Raw genomic sequence first — 19753 nt, 5'->3', positions numbered from 1 at the left:
GCCAAGAGGACAGAAACTGATTCATGAGGTATAGCATGTCCTATGTCTTTGGCCATTTATAGGACTATTTAGGGGCCTAAAAGTGTTCTTTCTGAAAGGGGAGAAGGAATTGTGATACAGTCCAGTATGGTTCGCAAATGAGGTACTGTTATTAGCGGGGAGAGAGGATTGTTGAAGTAACTGATGAAGCCCTTAGCAACCAGGAATCTTAATAGGTAAGGGAATTATTGGGAATATGGGCCAGTTTTACTAAGGTTCATCACGAATGTGCTTCCTCTGTTTCCTGAAAGCTGCCTAAGATCACAGGTGACCTAAAATCTTCTTCTGTCCCTTTTTAATATAGGTTTAAATGTCCTGCTTCTTTACCACCATCCACCCCTCAAGGTAGTTCCCAGAAATTACTACACTGAATGGTGGAAATAGGTAATGTAATTTGAATGAACATCAGAAAAGGAAAAAATTATGTTGTGTTTATAGGTGTTTCCCAATAGAATTAAAAGATTAAGTCTGAGGGAATGTATTAATATTAGGGCTGTAGTGAGTCACCAGTATTTCTTGAAGGAAGGTTAGTGCTATTATTCCTTGTCAACCAATTGAAATACTTTAGTAAATGGTAAATCGTAATAAATACAACTAGGAATAATGCCATGTGTAAAAATAAAACTTTATTTTAGCTTGTGTACCACTTATTTTCACTAATAAACTAAACAATTATCTTAATCATTTCTCAATGGCATTCATATATAATGCAAATTTGGTGTAGTATGCAATTACAGATGAAAATATATTTAGACAGTCATTCAGAAGGCAAGGAATGGGAGCCTTTTCCAAAAGGGCATTTCTGTAAGACTATAGGTTATAGCTCCAGGGTAAGTATGAAGAGACAAGAAACTGCATTAGAGTTCAGGGTAACTGACTTAAAGTGATGTTGAATTTCATAATCAGAGTTCCTAGAATGACCTTGCAAATTATTTTTCCAGGGAAACATGAACATTATAATATAGTATCATGGAATAGCCTTATTCTGTGTACCAAAAACAATTAGGTACTATATATGATATATGAAAAACATACTGCAAATACTAAATGTACTGAGCTTATTCAAATAAAGGTTTAACAACTGGTTATTGTTGATTGTATTTTTTTTAAATCGGAGTTGAAAAATTCTATAATAGAATTTCTGACCCTTCTGTTACCCCAGGTCCTTGTGCTGTTTTAAACACTTCCCCTCCCTTTCATTCCCAAAGTGTCTTTTCTCTGGAGAAAAGAATATAAATTATCCTATCTAAATTTCAAGGATGACTATTCCCACATGAGAGCATATCAAAGCTGAAAAGAGAATACAGAACTCATAACAACCAGTACCATTCACACCAGCTCATCTGCTACTTCCTAATAAAACTGGTTGTTAATCTTCCCTAATTTGTCTACATCATTCAGGTAATAAAAGTGTCTAAACCATAATGCATTCTTCCAGAGAAGATAATCAGGTAACTTAATACCTCTCAGCTCAAAGACACAATGTCCCTTTGTATGCAGTCTTGAATTGGATTGACATTTCTAGCTGACACTTCACATCAAAGGTCGTTTTGCTCAGTTCACAATCTGATCTTTTTTATTGTCTTCTAGAACATTCCAAATTGTCAAAAAGATTCCTTCATCCTCAGCAGTATACTGAGAGCTTCCAATTTCATTATCTCATTAATTTTATTAATTATTAAGGTGTATCTAATTGTAAGTTTCTCTTCTCAGGAAAGTGTCTAAGTCCCATCTTCGGAGATACAAATAATCACAACATTGTGAATACCAAAATTATAGTTAAGTTGGGCATAACTCAACTGCCAGGGGAACAGAGATCTCTCAAGTAGAAAAGATGCTCATAACTGTTACGATTTCATAGGGGCCATTCATTACTTAGTATATTTTCTTAATATGGAATGAATCACTGTGAGTAAAAGATTTTATTTTCTTCATTTATTTAGTTGAGCCATTCAATTCATATAGGTTGGAAAACAATTTCCACAGGAAGATCAGCTGGTATTTTGTGACTTCATATGGATGCTACATCCTGAAGGTTATCTTCAGGATGTCTGAGCACTGAGGAGCAGATATGTTTTAGATGAAACTTTCATAGCGATAGAGCATTTACTGAGATGTAAACAGTTTGTAGAGTGCAAGTGATCCTATTTTCTAAGGCAATTTGATAGAAAATATAGATGAGATTGGGAAGGTAGGGAGGACTTCAAGGAAATCATCAATGAGGAAATAGACCCATTGGGAGGTACTTGAAAATCATGAGTTCATACCACATAACTGTTCATCTTTGTTCTGCTTTGTAGAAACAATATATGAACAGATCCAGATCCAGATTTTCTTCTGGATGAAGGGAAGCTTATAAGAAGGAAACAAATAGTTAACTTTTCACTGGCATGCCTACTCTGTTTACTTTTTAATCGCTAATGGTGGATGGTGGGATGTTGTTATCTTCCATTGATAGAGAGGATTTTTAAAAAGGCAAAAAAGTGGAAGGTAACAATACCTATGTTATCTCTCAATGTATTTTTGAATGACTCTGATCCAATTTCCAGTTTCAAGCTGCTTAAGTCCATTTTAAAGGCAGGTCCAAATCTAGTACTCACATGTTTGGGACAATTAAAGACAGCAGGGTCTGTGACTTCCTAACCTAGATTTTGTTGTATAAGGGGTAAACAGCCACTTGTAATTTAGTGAGTAAGAGCAGCTCTTTCATGATGCACATACCATCCCCACTGAAAACCGATCAATTTCTATACCTGGCAGTGGCATTCATAAGGCCCCTATGGAGCATTATCCCATGCCCGAGGGTCATTACTCTTCCACAGAGGCACTGACAGTTGTGATAAATGGTGGTACCTTGGAAGAGGAGTGTTTGGATGTTTAAACAGATTACATTTTCCATTAGATCACATCTTAGAATGTCTACTCATGTGGACAGTGAGGATGGAATCAGGACAAATCATATGTGAACTAGTGAGATTCAGGTGTACCAACCGTCGTTTCTATGGGGGAAATATTGTGCATCCTGCCACAATATTATATGTGCTTCAAAGCAATGGATGATAACCATATATAGCTGCTGAGATGCTGGGATGTCAACAGGCATGAGATTCTGTCCATCACTATTATCTACAACAAGACTCATTACCTGCCAGCCAGTAAACATCCCATTTACACCATCTGCAATGAATTAAAAAGTGACGAAAAGAATCAAGATCAGTTTGAGTTGCAAAGTGATTGTCAAGTTCATTTTCATCTCTATAAGCCCTTTACTTCTCTGAGAGACTTTAGGGAAAAATATATGATGAAGAAATTGAGGAATAGCCTTGCAGTGGCAGATCTGATAATAGTCAGGTTTTTAACCAGAAATTTACAAACACAATTAGCATCTTCAAGTATAAGAAAAGTCCAGGCCTTTGTCAATTCCCTTTGTCTGCACTTCTCTGTCTCTAGTTTTCTGGTGTGCCGGAACTGGGAATCAGTGTTTGATACTCCTAAATTGATGCTGACTACAGTGGGAAATATTTCATAAAAATGTATATTTCAACATAAACTATAAGGCAAAGCTGCCACTGTAACCAGAGAGGAAGTGATGATTAGTTTCTAATTTACACGTGCAGTGATTTCTTTGGCAAGTGTGAATTCCATGTCCTTTGGTAAGATTCTTTGTAACTGTTCCTACTTGAAGCAGTTTGGGGGATATTAAAAAGATACAGAGGTCTGCTGAAACTTGAGGCTGTTTAATTTATATGTAAGCAAACTAGCTGCCTATCCAGATTACACATGTGGGTCATCTAGTGGTAGAAACTGCAGAGCCAAAGATCAAATAGAAGTCTTGTGTACAAGCCACATGAGAAACAGTAGAAGGATTTGACATTTATTCATATGCATCAGCTTTTATAAGAATAATTTATTGTTTTTTGTCTTCCTTTTTCTTCATCAGATATTCCGTCAGTGAGGAAATAACTTTTGTTCTTACCTTAGAGATGGGAGTTCTCAGTGTTGCCCAAGGTATTGCTCTGAGCAAAGAGACCAATTCTGAAATGAGGATATTGAAGATGAGCCCTTCTGAAAATAGCCCTTGCTATGCAGTTGGATTTCACTCCCAGAAATCCATCTCTCCCTCCCACAGATTGCCCTTGTGGTAGTAACATGGGAAGATTATATATTACCTCATCTCCTTACAAAGAAAAGGACACGTGCTATGGGAAAGCTTTGTTTCTTTTAATCATTTTTCAGGCCTCCCCTGCCTTCAATATTTCACTGAAGTGGTCCTTTGTTGCCTTTAGAAAGACACTCTAGTGAGAGAGGAAGAAACAGAGTAATGAAAATGATGACTTCATCTGGAAAGACTTTCTAACCAAAAAGGATAAAGGGACAAGCTGTGACCCTATCTATGAATACGTGAGGCTGACAAGGATAGATAGGTATATGAAGTTTTGACTGCTTCTTCAGTACTTTGCCTGGTAACTGGTCTATCTGATATTACAGTTTGGCAGGAGACGTCATCTCTTTATCACAAGCTCATCTGTACATTTTTAAGGGGGAAGAGGCAAACCTTTATGTAGGAGATTTTTAGGTTACTGATTTTAAATGTGCTATAATAAGGAAGATAAATATCACATTATGGGAATATGGAAGCTATTCTGCAGAACCTAGCATGGGAGTGAATGAGTTTCATTGTTCCTTCCTCTTCTCATCTACTCAATCCTGAACTTGAACACTATATTAATTCTACCGGGACAAAGTTAATTGCTGATGGGTTCACAGAATTATAGAAGTGTAGACTTTACTTCTCTAGAAATAAAATCTGATTATGTTTGAGTCATTTCAGTCCTGGATGGCACATTTTCAAAGTACAATAGAAGGAATGTACCAGCTAAGTTATACTGTAAATTTATGATGTTCATTTTAACTAATATAAACTGGACCTGGCTAATAATAAGATTGAGTTGGGAAAGCTATAGTTCATCTCTATAGCATCAGAAAAGGAAAGCCCAGTATACTTGTAGTAAAAGTACATATAATCAAACACAAAATCCCAGTGTTTCAGATTTTTCACTGATTTTCCAAGGACCAAAGAAATGCTTGAAGGAGGATGGTATGAAGAGGCTAAGTGTTTGGGGAGTGGAAGCTAAATTATACTTTCAATTATTATATTTTTTCTACAAAATTGCTTAATATACATTGCTAGAAATTGGTATAAACAGAGCTACTATGCTCATGAAGTATTTATGTACCACATCATACATTTATATAGAGTATAAAATGGTGGAGTTCTTAAGGTCCTTATATGTCACTAATATACAATTGCTGTGGAAGTCTTGGATTGGATTGCTTCTCAAATCTAAAAGCCCAGTTAAACATAAGGCATTGCTCCCAGTTGCTTTCTTGGTAAAACATCATATAACTGTCTCAAGAAATAAATGTGGATTTGGAGAGAAAAGGGTAAATTTGTGAAGCTATATTGAGGATACTTCTTGGAGTGACCCAGCATCACTAGTTTAGCTTGGACTTATTTTTTGTGCATTTATATAAAATAGAATGATTGAAAACAGTAATTCTGAAGGCAAAAATGTAACACAAAGTAACAGACACATTCTTCACATGTATCACAAATTTGAAGCTTCTACCTTTGTCATGAATGAGCAAATAGAGAGAGACCTGGCCTTTGTGTCTAGCTTCCTCTTAAAAGCCTCTTAATCCAACATAAGAGAGTTTTATGTATTTTTTAACAACAACAAACATGAATCAAATTGCCTGGTATAGCAGCCAGTGGCCACATCTGCAGCAAAGACTTTTTTGTGGGAGCTCCCAAAGCTCATAACCATGGAGTGAACCATAATTATATTGTTTAGAAATCCATGTCAGAGAAAAAGCTTTTTTGACTTTAACCATTTCCCATTAATTTTGGGTGGTTTGGAAATAGGCCAGAGAAACATTTTACCAAGTTTCTGTAACTTTTCTATTATTTTAATGGTTCTAAAGGAGAACTGATTAGTGAATGACAAACGGAAGTAAAAAAAAAAAAAAAAAAAAAAAAAAAAACCCAGGAAGAGTCAAGTAAAAAGCTCAAAAAGGTGTCACTGTCCTTGATTTTGTGATCTTTTTGGGGTATATTTCCTAATCTTTGATGTCTTCTCTTTTCATGACCATTCCAGAGAACTTCAGCTAGAGACAAAATAATAAGGAAATACAGTTAAGCTATGTGATAGTGAAGAAATACCTGGATATCTAGAATTTCCAAGTTTTGTTTGGTTTTGTTTAGAGACAGGGTCTCCGTCACCCAGGCTGGAGTGCAGTGACAAATCATGGTTCACTGCAGCCTCCACCTTCTGGGTTTAAATGATCCTCTCACCTCACCCCCTGAGTAGCTGGGACAACAGACATAAGCCACCATGCCCAGATAATATTTTTAAATAATATTTTGTAGAGAAGGAGTCTTACTATGCTGTCCGGGCTGATCTCACACTCCTGGCCTCAAGTGATCCTCCCACATTGGCTTCCCAGAGTGCTGGGATTATAGACGTGAGCCGCCACTATATTTTTAGCTGAAGATGAGTTTCCATTTATTTATAGACATGTAAGTGTTCTTAGTAAAAGTTCTGTGAGCTTTATTTCTTTGGAAACCATACTGAGAAGTTTACAAAAGACATCTGGGGCACAATTGGGACACATCTACTCTCTGTTTCACCTCTACTCACATCCTTTCTGATTTCAAAAGTAATGTTTCTTATAGGCAAGGAAAATACTTCATATTGAGCATATGATAAGTGGCAACTTTGCCAAGACTAATTTATAAGAATAGAAGCTGAAATATTATCCATGGTTTCCAAAGAAAAGCATTTTTTTCCTGAATGGCCCACTTCCAATCTATCATTCTTTTCTTCACTTTGTTGTTTATGTATATCTCTATCTTCATTTCCATATATCAAATATTATCTGTCCTCAAAGGCTCATCCCAAATGCCTCTACCTTTATGAGGCCCTTCTTGGTTACTTCTCTTTACCTCTCCCATGCAAGGAAAATCATTGACTTCTCCTATATACCACCCACCCACAATAAACTTTTGTGTACTTCTTTTATAACGCTTATTACTTAATTTGCATAATTGTCTATAAATTTGTCTAATCCCTCTGCTAGGTATGAACTGTTTAAGTGAAAGAACTTTAATACTGTGTCTTAGGACAGGACACAGTAGGTACACAGTAAATATCGTTATACAAATTGAATCTCTTTTATTGTGAACAGGAATTTTTTTTCCAGAATTTTTCATACTACTTACAGAATGATAGACTGATAAATGAATATATAGACTATATTCAAAATGAGAAAGACAATCGAAATAATTTTTAATTGTTGTGAGTCTACAAACCCCCCTTGTTTCAGATGCTCAGTATCCTCTTTAAAAAAATTTATTTTGGCCAGTTGTAGTGTGTAATTCCAGCACTTTGGGAGGCTGAGCTGGGCCGATCCCATGTGGCCAGGAGTTCGAGACCAGCCTGGCCAACATGGCAAAACCCCGTCTCTACTGAAAATACAAAAATTAGATGGGCATGGTGGCGCATACCTGTAATCGCAGCTACCCAGGAGGCTGAGGCACAAGAATCGCTTGAACCCAGGAGGCAGAGGTTGCAGTGAGCAGAGATTGCGCCACTGCACTCCAGTGTGGGTGACAGAGTAAGACCCTGTCTCAAAAAACAAACAAACTGTATCTTGGGATGTGTAAAATAACTCATAAGTTATGAGTTTTTAAAAGTAGAGCAAATCCATAAACTAAAAGAAAATAAAGAGATCAAGAATGGAACCAGAAAATAAGAAATTATAACTTTCTTTATAAAAAATAAATGAGAATCTTTAAAGACAACCCCCCAAAAAGCATCATTTACAGAGTTAAAACAATGCACTTATTAACTTGCATTTTCAAGGCTTCCTTCATAAGTAAAGAGGAAATATCACTGAAGAATTAAAATATTGTCTGGCATCAGACTTACTCAAAGCTGTTTACAAATCAACTTGCAATTTGGACTTCAGCCTATCCGCAGTGAATGTGGATCAGTTTGGCTAGTGTATGTACTCTATGCACATCACCATCCAAACTATGGAAAAAGTGATGTAAATATGATGGACTGCTGACCCAAAATGTACTGAGGACATATTTTAATTGCATAAGAAAAATGAGATGGAATTTGATAAGGGAAGAAAAAATAAAGAAAGAAGTTATAGACTGGGCACGGTGGCTCACGCCTGTAATCCCAGCACTTTGGGAGGCCAAGGCAGGTGGATCACAAGGTCAGGAGATCGAGACCATCCTGGCTAACACAGTGAAACCCCGTCTCTACTAAAAAAACAAAAAAATTAGCTGGGCATGGTGGCGGGCGCCTGTAGTCCCAGCTACCTGGGAAGCTGAGGCAGGAGAATGGTGTGAACCTGAGAGGTGGAGCTTGCAGTGAGCCGAGATCACACCACTGCACTCCAGCCTGGGCGACAGAGTGAGACTCCGTCTCAAAAAAAGAAAAAAGAAGTTATATAGAAGTAGAAAAAATATTTTATGGAAGGAAAATTGAGGAAACAGAAAAGCAAAATATTAAAAATGAGTTAGTTGGGGCCAGTTGCTCAAGCAAGAAAAATGTCAGGTACAAGGTATACCTCTTAACGGATAGAGTCACCAAACGTTTATTAACACCATCAGTTTAAAAAAAAAAAAAGTCAACTCGTAACCCATTGTGAAATCAACTCTGCCCATAGCTTTCTAGAAAAAAATCCTTAGTGTGATGATTAGAGAAATGAAAAAAGAGAGAGGCTCAAAGAAGGACAGTAGTAAACTGTTTATGTCCTAAATTGGACATCATTAGCACTTGTATAGTTTGGTGGAAATTGTTGTGTTAAAGCCAAATTTCTGTTTACAGAAAGAAAATGATGCTAGTAGAGAATGAATTGTACTGCATAGATTCAAGATATGAAGAGTCACTGTGGTACCAGTAATATTATCATGCTGAAAAAAAATGAGCAGTAAAGATATACATTGAACATTTAACAGGATTTTGCTATTACTTTGATAATATCTTAGTAAAGAACACAGAAACACAGGGCTGATAGAAGAAGTGTTATATGTAATTATCCCACTCTACTAAGTCATATAGTACAAAATTAACACTGAATCCATCTTAAAGAAAGTATTTTATCATAAATAATACACAAGGTGGTCTGCTTAATAACTCATTTAAAGTTATAAGGACAAGTGAATGAGGCTGTCTGAAATGAGCACATAAAATACTCTTTGATTACATATTTAGTGAAATGTCATAAAAGGATTTTGTTTCCTGGAATAAGAAGAGTATCTGGCGTTATATAGAATAGCTATAGAATTGTCATCTTTCACATTTTCCCAGTAGCCAAAGGTCAGAAATAAATATAGTAATACCTTAGTATATTAAGAGGCTTTCATATGTTTGTTTACTTCTTTCAGTACCTTTTTTCTTTAACCACTGTGAAGAAGTTATTTTCTTATTCATGACTAGTTTTCTTCAATGTAGGTTTTCAGTTCTTAATAATATGAAGGAATGAACTTCCTACATCCATTGTTTTTGCAACCTTTGCTTTATATTAATGTTAAGAAATAGTCCAGTCATAGGCCAAGTATAGTGGCTCACACATATAATCCCAGCACTTTAGGAGGCCAAGACAGGTGGATCACTTGAAGCCAGGCATCTGAGACCAGCCTGGCCAATATGGTGAAACCCCATCTCTATAAAAATACAAAAATTAGCTGGGCATGTTGATGCACACCTGTAATCACAGCTACTTGGGAAACTGAGGCATAAGAATCACTTGAACCCAGGAGGCAGAGGTTGCAGTGAGCTGAGATCACGCCACTGCATTCCAGCCTGGGCGACACAGTGAGACTCTGTCTCAAAAAAAAAAAAAAGAAAAGAAAAAGAAAAACAAACAAAAGAAATATTACAGTCATGGTTTTAAAACTCGATATCCTTTTGGCGCACCTGTAGATGAACTTAATTCTGAGACTAATTGATCTCTTAGGTATCTTGAGATCGTTAGACAGAAGTTACATGAGAGAAATGAGATAATGTAAAAGGTCAGTACTGAAGGTCAACTCCCTGCAGGTTTTCATCACACCTGAATTGAGGATGAACAGAGCCCACTTCAGTTGGATGTCTACATGGTGCTTTGTTCAAAATAAGTGTGACTTTTCCTTTCTCCTCTCACTGACAAACAAGAGAGAATCCACAATATAACTATTTGCAGTTCTGATACCATGGCCATAAGGCTAATCTGAGTGAGGCAGAGAATATGCACATGCACATGCACATGCACATGTGTGCCTTACAGAGAACCACATGGCCTTCTATCCAGACTGATCTGAGTAGAAATTTAACCAAAAGCCATCTTATTCACTGGCTTCATCCAAATGCATAACCACTGTTTAGGAAAAAGAAGATATCCAAGTACACTAAGAAAAATTATTGATTTTTAAATTGTGTCAAGGTGGCATATCTAGCACTAATGAAAGCACTGTTATGTCAGTGGCCTAAGAATTACAAATAATAGAAAATTAATATAAAAATGAAAATATACTCTTTAAGTAAAATGTTGCAGTAAAGTTTAAACTAGTTTCTGTTCAGTTATAGAACTTTTTTATGTTTCATTATTGTAAACCTTGCACATAGTCTTATTGTAAACTTTATACCTAGTAGGCACTTAATAAAAATTGAAATGAAGATTTCAGATGAAAGAAAATTGTAAGCTGTTATGTAACATTAGGGCAAAGGAGGTATTACCCCTAAATCCTTGTGCCTATAGTAACACACATGCATTCACATGCATACAACCCCTAATCATTTGGATGCTCTACAACCGACCAGTTTTCTTTTTCAATTACTGTCCATGGGACCCTTTCCTGAGGCCCCAGCACTAGGATCATTTTTAAGTCTTTTCTTCGTTTGCCCTTCATTACCAGTCAGTCAGTCACTAAACTCTGCCAGTTCTCACCCAATAATGTCTCTTCATTCGGCCCCTTTCTTTTATTTATTTTCAAGCGCTCACAGTGAACCAAGTGGCCCCTTATCTCCTTCCTGAACCACTGGAATAGGCCACCCTTCCTTCAGACTATCTTCACAAAACAATTTTTTTAACCATCTAGGATACCTGCTCCCACACATAATTTTCTATGTCTCATTTCTTGGCCTTGGATTTTATACTGCTGCTTTTCTACCTGAAGACTAGAATTCATATTCCTCATCTGGCTGTAAAGCCACTCTACTACTGGTTATCCTTCTTGGCCTCCTCTTCTTTTCCAGCTCCAAGGTCTCCATCAACTTCTGTTTTCCTGGAATGGAATGAACAAGAGCTTTGGCTTAGCATTGGTAATCTTTACGAACTGGTTCCTCATGCAGCCCCATGCCCCGGTAGTTACCCCTCACTCTACTGCTCTGCTTTCTCTATGTTAGCCAAGTCGGTGGGCTTTCCACTTCCCATTTCCATGCCTTTGTTTATGCTTTCTTCATTCTATGGTATTCATCTCTCTCACCTTGGAAAATATATATCCATTACTTTCTTCCAAATTCTTTTTTAACCCTATTTGTTATGCTTAAGTCTTTGTACACTGTGTGTACACACTTTTGTGTTGGTCTATAAGTGCTGTGCAGTTTTGCCTGTATAGGTTTTGTTTTTCCCTTATTCCCAGCAAGAATTATAAACATCTTCAGGGAGTGGAGGGCATCTCCTTAATTATGATACAGAATTCTCCACATACAACTTTTTCAGTAAATGTTTGCTGACTTCTTCATGCCATAGGTGACCACTAGATATTAACAAGGCATTTGAATTCTCCAGTCTGGATTAAAAAAAAAAAAAAAAAAAAAACAGGTGTATGTTGCAAAAGGAAGGACTCACTGCATATCCATATATCCATAACCCACTAGTCCAGACTAGGAGCTTCAGAATGCTTGAAGAACAGGTAAAGCACTCAGGACTCCTCCTGGGTATTTGATTGGAAGGTCTCAGATGTGTTCTACCATGTAAAGAAAGTCAAAGGACCTATGTTGCCTGGCCAGGCAATAGTTTTCCGAGGCAGCGGGCCAGGTCCACCATTCGGTAGAGGAAGTTTGCCAAATGTTGTTATAATATTCAAATGGGTTTATCCTTAAATGAACACATTTGATAAGCATGCCCACCCAGGCTGCTTTCTGAAGATGTAAATGGGCAACAAAGCACAAGTGTGACTCAATCCGCTGCCAGAGACTGACTGGCTCCAAAAACATCTACACCCACCACTTTCCACTGTGTAAGATGTACCGATTTACTCTAGTTGTGCCAGCCCAGTGTTTGAGAATTATCAATGAATCAGTAAGGGAGAAAGACCATCAAATTTTTTCCTGTACTTATGGATCTCGAGAATTCTTCATTAAAAAGAATTTTTAAACTGACTGTCTCAAGTGTCTGTAGGGACAGCTATTATGTAAAGAAATTTCCTTCTGACTCTATTTTAGCCCACCTAATAAAATCTGATGGCAGCACATGGATTGCTTCAGGGAAAATAGTTTCAGGGTTAAAAAAAGACTTAGAATTAAACTTTATGTCTTGCTCCAAAAGAACTCTGTCTCTGAGAGTATATGGAAAGGCTGTTTTTGGCCATGAATTAAAGAACTGTTTTATGAAGATGGTTCAGATCTAAGATTTGAAGAGGCCATTACTTTAACTAGAAGCTTGTAATATGTACTCATAAGTAACTGTGAAGACCCCCTCCTCCAGCCTGATGAAGAGAAACAGACTATTGAGAAGTCCTTGGTGTCCCTACTATGGGTTATTAATCATAATAACACCTTAACTACCCTATTGCTAATCTCTACCTTATTGCAAGGTGGATATTGTTATCCCTAATTTACAAATGAGAAAGTTGTTGCTTAAAGTGATCAGGTGGCTCACACAATGGTGTACCACTAGTAAGTAGCTTTGGTAAACACTGATATCTCTGGTATTAAAGCCAGTGTTCTTGATCCTCGCACCCTGCTGCCTTCTAACTAAATTACACAATACATGTGAAAGCATTTTGCAACCTAAAAGGTGGTGTACAGATGGTAGTTTATATGAGAGACAGAAAGTCCTGGGAAAGGCAATTTCCAGATCACCCTGAAGAAGGAAAAAAGAAAGAATGAATACTCTAAAAGTACTAGCAGCTCTTTTAGTCATATACAGAACTCCATAAATTATTCTTCTGTGGTATTTAGAAGCATTCAGAAATAAAAGAGTTCATATTCCTTTTTAATTAGACTACCCAGAAGCATATATATCCAAAGCAGATTTTCCCTCCTTCGTATACAGAGATGATGCTCATGGATAATACACCCAGGAAGAAAGAAGAGGTGTGAGCAGAATTCTTATATTTTCATATATACATCAACTCCATGAGCCATTTCATTTTAGTTTTCTGACAGAGTTTTTTCATGATAACCACATGAAATAGGTACTCATTCTTCTAGATTTATTGTTGGAGTAAAATTAGTTCCTAGAGATACTATCTTCCATGTTTTGGTATTAAATACAGACTGAATGAATGACTCATAGGATTTTTGACATAGTTGAGAGATACCCCCATACATTTGAATACCTAGTTTTTGGACCATTTGTTGTGGTGCACACCTGTAATTCCAGCACTTCGGGAGGCCAAGGCAGGTGGATTGCTTGAGCTCAGGAGTTTGAGACCACCCTGGTTAACATGGGAAAATCCCATCTCCACAAAAAAAATACAAAAATTAGGCAGGAGTGGTGGCATATGCCTGTAGTTCCAGCTACTCGGGAGGCTGATGTAGGATGATCGCTTGGGCTCAGGAAGCAGAGGCTGCAGTGACCCCAGATGATGCCACTGCACTCCAGCCTGGGCAACAGAGTGAGACCTTCTCTCAAAAAAAAAAAAAAAAAGAGAGAAAGAAAAAAGAAATCTAGTTTTTAAGAGTACTACAGGTAATTTTATTGGTGTTAGGTTATGTGCCTTTTTATATTAAATAGATTTGTTCTTCAAATCATTGTATTTTTTATTGATTTCTTTTCATAATTTCATGGTTAGCAATTCTTGGCATTTTAGAAAGAAGGTAAAAATTTGTAAACAAATACTTAAATGATTTAAATAAGCTATTGTTTCAAAATTTCTCTAATATAATTAAACTGAAATGGTTACTGCTTTATATTTAATTTATCTTTATGACCAAATCTAGTAAGTCTAACTACAGCTAGTCTTTCCTTAAGGGTTACAGGAGATAAGAATGTTGTTCTCACCGTTAAAGCAGAGTTGTTCACTGCCTACCACAGTGCCAGAGAATAGTAGGTGCTCAATGAATAGTTGTGGAATAAATCATCTGTACTTTGTCATTTGGTTTAATGTTTCCTGGAGTGAAAAGGGAGGCATTTAAATTAACAATACTTACCTACTTCCTGAGATTTTTTCATGCTTACTCTCAAAGGTAATTTTCGTTTGAAAAATCTTTGAAGAAAAAGACTTTGAAAGTTCTTGAGTTAAGCTATTATAAAAGAGAACTTTTTCACTACTCAGAAAATAGCCAATGCCTTCTTCATTTTTATGACCATTAAAATCTTAACTTTTTGCTTGATTTTAAACGTATAAACTGTATTGTAATAAATACAGCTGGTGTTGTTAAGAAACTTGAGAAATATAAATCTTTGAGTATAGAAAACTAGAGTCCTTGGCTCATGCTGGAAGCAGCCAATTTTCTAATAGAGTTTATATTAGCCAAGGGTTTTATAGTCAATTTACTAGTTGTTGTTAAGAAACAGAAGTACCAGGAAGAAAGGCAACTTGGTGCATATCACAGGAAGTCAGAGATGGGGGCTAAGGCTTGAATCAGTTGATATAGTCCTGACAACTCTAAGTGATAACGCAGCTTATTGGTCCAGCTGCTCCCCTCTGTTCAAAGAAATCTCATCTACACCATTGATTTAACATAGGGAGAGACAAAAGGACTCAGAAATTATTATACAGTCAGCCCTCAATATCTATGGGTTCTACATTTGTAGATTTAATCAACCACACATCAAAAATATTTGGGGAAAAAAACAATAAAAAGTAACAATACACCAAAAAAAGACAAATTAAAAATACCCTATAACAACTATTTACCTAGCGTTTATTGTATTAAATATTATAGGTAACCTAAAGATGGCGAGAAGTATAAGGGAAGGATGTGCATAGGTTATATGTAAATACTGTGCCACTTTATAAGAGGGACTTGAGCATCTACAAGTCTTAGTATCTGCAGTGGGATCCTGGAACCAATCCCTCGCGGATACCAAGGGACAACTGTATGTTTTTCTGGATATTATATGTGTATGAGATTTTTTTGCTTTCAGTAATTGTTATTCATAGTTTCAGTATAGATCTTTCCAGCTTTCATTTAAACCCATGTGCTGCATTGTATTGTAGTACTCCCGGGAACAAATTTTGGTTGCGAATGTGCCAGGAACAGTGCAATAAGTTATTGAAGAAAGCTATTAAAGAATAGGTATTTAAACCTTTGGAAAGGAAATTGGCTATGTTATTCGGAATGGCTCTGATTCACCTGAACCCTTCTTGTGTACCTCACTGCCAGAGGAGAAAAACCAAGTAGGTAGAACACATGTATCTTTTGTGTACCAGTCTGTTAGACCTCAAATGAGATTACTGTTGAGAGGAAAAAACAAATTTCCTTTTCATTCCACAAGGTAACTTAGCTGCTTTCAAATGCAAAAACGGTTTCTCCCACAACCTCCATTCTCCCTTCCCCAGCCCCTCCTCTTTAATTCCTGTCTGGAATGGATTCCTCCCAAATGAGGATAATCCTGCCTTAGCTGTTTACTCACTTGGTTACCTTCCGGGGCTCTGCACCGTCCACAACAGGCTTTGCCATTTTTTATTTATTCCTGCCAGAATGCACTTAGGAGTTTTTATTATAGTTATGGTTGAGGTGGCACTTTAGCTCTAAGCTCTTATATTTATGATTTATAACTTTCTCTTTAAATTGCATGTTGGGCTAGAATTTCTCAAGCACATTTTCTATTTAGACACAAATGTTTCATAAAATTTGAAGAAAATATTGGGCATGGCAGCCCAATATCCAAGAATTCATTTAACTCACCTGCCTTCAGAGTTAGCTGATGCAGCTCAGTGCATCATGTATTAAATGTTATCTGGGCATTCCATAGTAGGCTATAAACAAATACCTACCTTAAGGAAACTATTGCGAAAAAAATAATTCTAGGTATCTTTCAATAAAGTGAATTTTAAATTATCATTGTTTCACATTTCCAAAATACCTGTAGACATCCAGATGATCATTAAATTATGATTATTCATTCTTTAATAGTAATAGTTGATCTATTACTATAAACGCCAAGAAAGTTTACAGAGCATGTGTTACATATATTACTTCACTAATTCTTCATAATAGTCCTACAAGCAGGTATTCTTACTCTGATAATAAGATTCAGAGAGGTTTAATAATTTGATGAAAGTTTCCTTAGCTAGTCAATAGCATTAATAGGATTCCAATCCCTATTCACCTTTACTTGTTCTGCTAGATGCGCCCATAAACCGAAATATTCTGAGTTACTCTTTCAGCATTAATCCCACGTGAATATGCTTTGTCATATGTTGAAGAAAAGGTCTGTAGGTACTATCACAGTCCACAGGTTGTTTGGTTTGTTTCTTACATAAATGCTCTTTCCTTCTCCAAGGGATGGCTAGTGTGTAATCAGAAGTGAAGATTCAAGGATTTATAGAGGAAATGGGCAAATTTGTAAACAGGAATATGATAATCACTCAAATAGGGCATTGTAGTTTAAAAAAGAATCACACTTTTCCAGTAATATTGATTATGTAAAACTAGGCATCCACAAGTTGAATCCTGATCTATTGTGCTTTATGTTCTTTCCGGGGAACTCTATAACACACACATTTAAATGAAACATATCTTGTAGAAAACCACTGGAGGAATGTTGTGGAAATGACAGAGAGTAGCGCTAGAAACCTTAATTTTAAATTTCATGACTTTTGTGCAATTAGCAGCTCAACCTGAACATTGCATTAACTTAGATTTTTTGCATTTAATTATAGATACTGGGTTAAAGCTATTGGAGTTAATATTTTAAGCCTCCATTAATGGTTGTAATCAATTTTTTGTATTATTTTTTGCTAAAATAATCAAAAGGGCATTTAACCTGGACAAGAAGTAAATCTGGGATTCTAGAGATTAATATTAAATCTGCTAATGTATGGTCCTACTGTTCCCTGGAAGCCTAGGTAATCTGATCCTATATGCAAGCGTTTACAGGTAACAAGAATCTCAGGAAAAAGTCAGAGGGTTCAGTATTTCTCTTTAAATCGTCATAGTAGCATTGTTTTTTTAGCTTCTCAGTGGGATGAATTTTAAGCAAATGGAGGGTGGGGATACAAGGATAAAAGGAATTGACATAAAAACTAAAGGAATTGCTTAATTTGTAAATTTAACCCTGTACCATGATCTTCATTAGGGATATTTGCTATACTGATTCAGTGCCAAGCACAGGGGGCAAATGGGACAGAAAGGACACTAACTATATTGAAGATGACACTAGAAATTTGGAGGGCTCTTAATAATTAGGTACTTAAGCTCACCTAGAGAAGTGATTAGCGTTTAGAAGTGGAGACATGGCTACAGGAACACAGATAAATTAGAATGGAACAAAATGTCCGGTATGCCACAGTTCTTTTAAGCAATTGTAGCCTGCACTGGGGATAGGGGAATACTGTCCATGCTGCTTACACAGCCACAAGAGCCAGTCTGTTTGGTTCCAGTACATTGGACTTTGGTGTTGCAGATGTAGCCTAGGTAGGAGGAGCCCAGGGTTTGTTTCATACCTCTTTCACTAACAAACCAGATACTCTCAAATAAATCACTCACTCTCCTTATTTTTCCACCCTTCTACTTATGGAAGTAATGCCTTCCTCTCAGATAATACTAATATTTACAATATAAACTTAAAAATTATGGGTTGATTTTCTAGTTTATGTGCACAGAGGTGTTGATAATATTCTCTGATGGTTGTTTGTATTTCTGTGGGGTCAGTGGTAATATTATCCTTTGCAAACTAACACAGCAACCAAAGAAAACCACAGAAAACCAAATACCGCATGTTCTCACTTGTAAGTGGGAGCTAAATGATGAGAACACATGGACACATAGAGGGGGACAATACAAACTGGGGCCTTTTGGAGCATGGAGGATGGGAAGAGGGAGAGAATCAGGAAAAATAACTAATAACTTCATTGTTAAAATAATCTGTACAACCCCCATGACACAAGTTTACCTATATAACAAGCCTGCACTTATACCCCTGAACTTAAAATAAAAGTTTAAAGAAAAAAAAAAAAAAAAAACCATGGGTTGAAAGCAATTTACAACTAAGAGAAGATGAACATTTATAGCACAAGAGACACTTGGCAAAAATGTTGTGGGATCTTACTTGGGTCTAGAGATACAAAGATGGATGAATCATTTTTCTCAAGCAGCTCAGAATCTAGTGAGGGCAGTGGGGAACTGGAAGGATGAGTATAACCTTAGTAAAGAGATAAAAACAGAGTATGACACGAGTGATAATAGACTAGTACAGTAGATGGGATGACATCTGGATATTTGAAAAGCAGTAAGTATGTAGGTGTAAGTAAACATTAGTAATGATATGATGCAATGGAAAGAATACTAGTACAGGAGCTCATTCTGTCCTTGAGAGTTACCATGTGTGATCCAAAGTAATACTCTGTTCCTGTGTTTCTTTATCTGTAAAATGAGTATAACACCTCATTGCTTATGTCGTAAGGTATACCGAGAAGCAAATAAGAGCTGTGTATGTGAAGGCACTTTAAAAACTTTACACTGCTATACAAATGTCTCACATTATTACTATTGTATCACCAAAAATAGTGGAGAATCGACATAACAAAATGCATGATTCAGAACTAAACTCATTTCACCAAAAATGTCAAATAATTATGAAAGAAGTAAACTATGAGACTTAAAATGTATGAATGACACATCTGACTAAAATTTTGTTACATGCAATTGATATGTTCTGGCCACCAACTAGCAGAATAATTGTGACTTTCCAAAATTATAATCTTCTAAAGCTAGGAAAGAGAAACTTAAAATTGGAAGGAGCCTGGACACTTATACATTAAAAATGACAGGATGAAAAAGAAGGAGGATTGTGCTTTTCCAAATGTCAAAATTTAAAATGCTAATAAAATCCAATAAACAGGATATTTACCATGGCTACAACAACTAGCAAAGGTTAACTTGGACAAGGACTGAAAACCATTGAAGGTACAGAGGGACAACAATCAATGAGAATGCCAGCCCTGGATGAGTTCTAATCTCATTGGCATGTACTCAAGTCATGGAGCTACTCCTTTCACAGACTGAATGCAACTCTAATCATTATTTATGAGATTTTTTAATGCACATATTATTTCATAACTGTGCTTTTTTGCATAGAAGTTACTTTTGAATCAAAGTGAGAAAACAGTTCTTAGGTGATTTAACTCCAACAGTTTGAATAAGATGACAGAATGCTCAGACACAAACAGGACCTGTCTCTACACATCTTAGACAGAGAGCAGAATATTCAAACATGTGTATCTTGCACTTAATTTAAACTGCGTGGTTGGTTACCT

At 36.4% G+C, this 19753-nt stretch overlaps 1 protein-coding gene and 1 long non-coding RNA gene across 37 annotated transcripts in view; one reads left to right on the top strand and one right to left on the bottom strand.

Annotated features, from left to right (window-relative positions):
• ZBTB20 (zinc finger and BTB domain containing 20) overlaps positions 1-19753 on the top strand; it is an 816756-nt gene that overhangs the window by 585667 nt on the left and 211336 nt on the right. The window lies entirely within an intron of this gene.
• Positions 6093-19753, bottom strand: part of LOC103881845 — a 51817-nt gene continuing 38156 nt past the window's right edge. The window contains exons 1-3 of one of the 2 annotated variants that reach the window (XR_004181619.1): positions 14329-14601; positions 11203-11383; positions 6093-6207 (exon numbers count right to left, since the gene is read on the bottom strand). This is a non-coding gene — a long non-coding RNA (uncharacterized LOC103881845). Of the gene's footprint in view, positions 6208-9929; positions 11384-14328; positions 14602-19753 lie in introns of those variants that run through there. The other variant, XR_004181616.1, reaches the window with a different exon arrangement.

The sequence above is a fragment of the Papio anubis genome, chromosome 2 (assembly GCF_008728515.1).
Source record: "Papio anubis isolate 15944 chromosome 2, Panubis1.0, whole genome shotgun sequence".
Lineage (NCBI taxonomy): Eukaryota > Metazoa > Chordata > Mammalia > Primates > Cercopithecidae > Papio > Papio anubis.
Note: the sequence above shows the minus strand (reverse complement) of the source record. Positions and strands in the feature narration are given on the sequence as shown.